Source organism: Hydractinia symbiolongicarpus, chromosome 12 (genome assembly GCF_029227915.1).
Source record: "Hydractinia symbiolongicarpus strain clone_291-10 chromosome 12, HSymV2.1, whole genome shotgun sequence".
Classification (NCBI taxonomy): Eukaryota; Metazoa; Cnidaria; class Hydrozoa; order Anthoathecata; family Hydractiniidae; genus Hydractinia; species Hydractinia symbiolongicarpus.
The window spans coordinates 8,765,978-8,771,303 of record NC_079886.1 but is presented as its reverse complement, the minus strand read 5'-3'; positions in this window follow the sequence as shown (position 1 = coordinate 8,771,303).

Below are 5,326 nucleotides of genomic sequence, written 5' to 3'. Positions count from 1 at the left end.
AGAACATCTCATGACTCAGGACATGTGGACGAGAGCCATTGAAGAGGATCCTCAATCCGAAGTGGATCCCAGACTGGTTTGTTACTCCGGATATGTGTAGGAAGTCAGTGTTTGAATCTAAATTGTTCGATGTCTATCGCCAGCGTGAAGCGCAGAAGGTTTAAATTAAGAAACAGCTGCTTCCGATAGCATGGCATCCAGCTCGATATTGGTACTGGCGCATGCCGGAAGATGAAAAGCAAGAGATTTCAGAATTGTGGAAGCCCTAATTCAAAAAACATTTATTGATAAAAAAATCTATTTGAATAAATATGAGTTGGTTAGAAAACGTTCCAGATTGTTTCAAAACCCAGGAGATGTGTAATATTGCTGTTATAGGTGATGAATATATGTTTGTCTATATACCGGATCAATTCAAGACGCAGGAAATGTGTAATAATATTGTTACGGACGATCCCTGTCTGCTCCAATATGTCTCAGCCGCCTATAAAACTGAAGAGATGTGCACGAGAGTCGTTTTTGAGATGCCCGAGTGTCTGAAATATGTTCCAGATGAATTAAAGACTAAGAAAATGTGTATCAGGGGCGTTGAAGATGATCCCGAGTGCCTGAAGTATGTTCCAGATGAATTAAAAACTGAGAAAATGTGTATCGCAGCCATTGAAGATGAGCCTTGGTGCCTGAAGTTTGTTCCAGAACATCTCATGATACGGGACATGTGGATGAGAGACGTTGAAAAATCAAATATGGATGGTGTATGGTGTAGGATGATGAAGAAAAAAATATATATAATAAATGAGTAACAAATTAGGGTTTAAAATATTTCAAAAAATTCGAGAAATTGATTTTTTTTATCTACATTGGAATGAGCAGCATAGTTTTTAGGTTACGGTATAAACCACCCTCCGCAGTCTTCGACCATGAAGAGCAAGAGACTGAAGAAAATGTTAGGACAGATGAGTAATTTCATATTTCTAGCGAAATATAAAATAAATACGGTGAAAGAACAGTGCGATGATTGTGAATGTGTGCTTGATGAAAGTCTTTTTTTTCACTCGTCATTATTGTATTCGCAAAGTAACATTACGTACAAGCGGAGCGGAGATGTAACGCCGGAGAAGTCGCGTCTCACATCTCCCTCCTAAGTATATAAAACAAAACATAAACTTTGAAATAAATACTGTCCAAACAAAATAAAACAGCTTGTAAATGTTAAATATATTAGATGTCCTCATAGTCCACTGGTGTACTTTGTTTCACCAAACGTCCTGGTGCTATGTACAGCTTTTTGGTGTCGTCGTAAAGTGCTGCCAGCATTTGTTCCTATCTCGCAAGTTCGGGGCGCTTCCATACAAATTATAGTACCCTAACTGACCATCCAATATTGTCGATATCCTGTATAACCACTTTTGCTCCTTTTGGAAATAGGTTGTTTTGGACGATTGCTCTTTTGTTAGTTCAATATAGTGGTTGATGTTCGGCCGGTAGACTGTCTGTCTAGCTCTTTTTTTACGTTTTTCCATACGCATATGACCCTCATGGATGCGTTGCAAAGTGTATTTTTGTAACGCTGGTGGAATGAATATTCGATCTTCTTTGAGTATCAACCCGTTGATCTCCGTTATCTCGTTACGTCAATTCCTACTGTTAGGGCAATGTTTGGCGTGGTGGTTTGGCGAACCCTTTAACTAATCAATGTCTGAGAAGTAGCATCCTGTGCTGTTTTTTTGGTATCTACGAGTCTGGTCGGTGTAGCTGGTATGTTTTCGATAACTAAATCCAGATGCATTTTGATTCCCCTGCTCTGCTACCTGGTCTTCCGGTATTGCGTTAGTCAATGGTGCTCGAGATAAAGCATCAACACGCAGAAGATTTAGTCCTGGAACGTAAGTAGCGGTGAAATCGAACTCTAGTAGTTTCATGCGGATTCGTTGTATACGTGGTGTCATCTTTGTAAGGTATTTTGAGGTAAGGATGGTTATAAGCGGTTTGTAATCGGTCTCCACCGTAGAACGTTTTATCACATATCTAGGTTACAGACAACATATCTACTTCAATTTTGTTGTAGTTTTTCTCCGCTTGTGACAAATAACAAGATGCATATGCGACTGGCTTCCAAGTATCTCCATGTGTATAGTGTACGTGTGTATAGCGTAATACATTTTAGCTGGATTCCCTCCGTCCGGATTTTTGTTTCTGTTGCTATGTCATAATGTGCCACTGTAACATAGCAACAGCTACTATTCTTGGTCTGTTGGAATGCTGGATCATGTTCCTGTGTCCAGATCCATGCATTTTTGTTGCGGAGGAGGCTCCGATGTTTTGGCTAGTCGGTTTGTAAAGTTCTAAAGTTGTCGTACCATACCTAAAAGACGCCTCAGCTCTGCAATGTTATTCGGTGTCAGGAACTTTTTATTCGCATGTCTTCTGCGTCCAGTTTGTTGCTGGTTGGTGTGACACCTTGCTGCGATATTTTTTGTCCGAGGAATTTACTTCTGTTTTTTGAAATTTTCCGTTAAGCGTTCTAAAAGTCCAGTGTAAAGTGCAGGTGTATGTATGGCAAAACTGTGTCATGGTCTGACACAGTTTTGCCATATACAAGTATGTTGTCTGTACTTTTTGCGGTGTCCTACAGTCCTTCGACCACCCTGTCAAGTCGCTTGTTGCTTTGCGATTGGTAGAACCCCATCTTAGTGATGCCATTCAGCTTTGTTAAGTCTATGCAGATCTTTATGCTGTTGTCCTCCTTTTTTCCATTCATTCGGTCGGTCTATTCTTCTGATTACTCCTAATTTCAGCATCCGGTCCAACTCCTTTTTAAGTGGTGGCAATAATAATAATAGTGCTACCCGGGGGGGGGGGGGGGGGCGTTTAGACGGTACGGCATTGATTCACCGCACAGCTCTCCGTTTAATAAATTTGGGTACTGTTCTGCCATACTAATGTCTGATCTTATTTCATTACATTGGATGCTTCCCTCGTGGTTGTGTTGGTGGTTCACTATTTGAAGTACCCTGATGGCTGGTTTCCCCAACAGCGGTTTATTGATATTCTGGCAGATAATATCCTTTGCTGAGTTGTTCTGCTTTTTCAATTACAAATGGAATTGGAGTAGCCTAAACAGTTAAGCTGCTGTTTTGATGGTCCAGATAGATTTTGTTTTGTTGGTATGGTGTGTGCGATGGTTTTGTCTGTGACAAGAAGATGTTTGGGGCCTCCAACAGTAAGGTCTGCACCGGTATCAATTTTAAAGCTTAACGGTCCTTTTCTTTATGTTGACAGTGATTTGCCAGCAAATACCAAACGGTCTCGTAATAGACCTGGATGACAAATGTTATAAAAATTGCAATTTTTGTTAAGTATTTTTAATCTGTCATAAAATCGTGAATTTTTCTCCTTCCTCTTGTACTCTGGAATTAAACTTATGTCCCTCCATAGTTTTGTTCATTATTCCCTTGGCAAATGCATCCTTTTGATCCATTATTACAGTTGGATCCTTCTTTTCTTCCATCTGACAGCATCAGGGATTCGTATATGTTTCTTGTTTTATCTGTAAAGGTGATCTAAGCATCCCAGAGCCAAATTCGACTGGCTTTGCTCCAATGTACGTTAATAGGGAATATTCCTCCTATTTTTGTTTCCACACTCGCCAAGCGGCATATCTATCCACTGATAAATCATCATTTCATAATTTTTTTCAGACATTAATACTTCTGTAGTAACCATATCAGCGAAATACTGAACGTTGAGTTCATGTTGAGTTCCATTTCCATTGTTCCAGAGAAAAAAGTCTCATATTTGCAACACCTTCAGTGAGAGCACCCTTTTAAGCCAGCAATACACGATCCAATTTGTCAAAGTCGAACTTTGCGTTTAAAATTAATTGAAAGATACACGATCCATTTGGTCAATACGATATTTCCAATTCGAGAAACTGTTTAAATTGAATTTTATTTCAAAAAGTGTAATTGGTTGCAAATTTTTGATACAATTTAAATTGCACAAGATGGTTTGCTTAGGTCAAGTGGTTGATAAGATATCGAAAACAAGTTGATTTCTGCCCTAAATATAACGCTTTCAAACGTCTCGGCATGAATACGGTTAAATCACAAACCACAGTCTGTCGTTACACTGGTGCAGCTACCTTTTCTTAATTAAGAAGCGCGAAAATTTAAATCAATCTGCGAAATCTATTCTGCCATACCATGACGTAAATGTCTCACGCTTTGACTACGCTGCCGCTCCCTTATGAGGCGACAATTACTTAACCAATCATGCGTTCTTTCAGCACTCCACCACATAGCATGGGGTGCTTCCAACATTCGGCAGTATGCTTCATGGTCATTTTTCTTCAATTTTAGGTCGCAACAATTTGTTATTGATCAATTTACCACTCTTTTGAAAGTAAGTTTCCATCAATATCCCAAAGAGGTTGATAAGCAGTTATATGATCGTGTTGCCGATATAAAAGTGGATGACGTATGGACGATATAAGTCAACTCGCAATAAATTTAAATCTTTTATAACCATTTTATTTCCCCTAATTTAATTTCTTTTTTGAAAAGAAGGAGAAATATTTAGAGTGAATATAATAAATGTCGATCCCACGGCTTGTAGCGCTTTCTTGATATACTAAAAGCGCTACAAGCCATGGGATCGAGGTTGCAATGTAATGTGTTTTCACTATTATTCACTTACTTATCAACCTCGATTCCAGGGCTTTCTTTATACCAGTGTGGCTACAAAAAATATCAAAAAAGGGAAAAAAGCACAGTCAGCCGTGTAACTTACAGAGTAAACGTCATGCGAATTGGCACCCTTGTGCCCAGACCTTTTTAACTCCTATATATTGGGACGAAATTTTGTCTTGATAGTTCTGTGTAACTTTAAATCCTTCTCATTTTAAGTAATTCGCTAGTAATTCGTGATACAGTTGCGTTGGATCATTTTATGGGAAATTAAAAATTTGGATTTTTGTTTTGTCATGTAGAATGTTGAACTTTTGGCAGTATCAGTATGGTGTCAGTACTTTAAAATAATACATATTTGGGGTTCCAGGAATACTTAACATTATGTATTCATTTACGCAGGATAGTCACTTTAGTGTTTGAAACACTGCTATCAATGTGGGTCCTGTTTTCTGAATGTAAACATTAGGCATACACCAGCATTGACTACGCAATTTTCCTCACGTGACATGGGTTAACTCGTAGATGGGGTAAAAGCACTTGTTATACATGCTCGCGCTGTGTAGACTGAACCATATATCTAATTACGAAGTGAAAACCCCTAACCGCTAGATCATGCGCAGAAGAGCTTTGTGAAA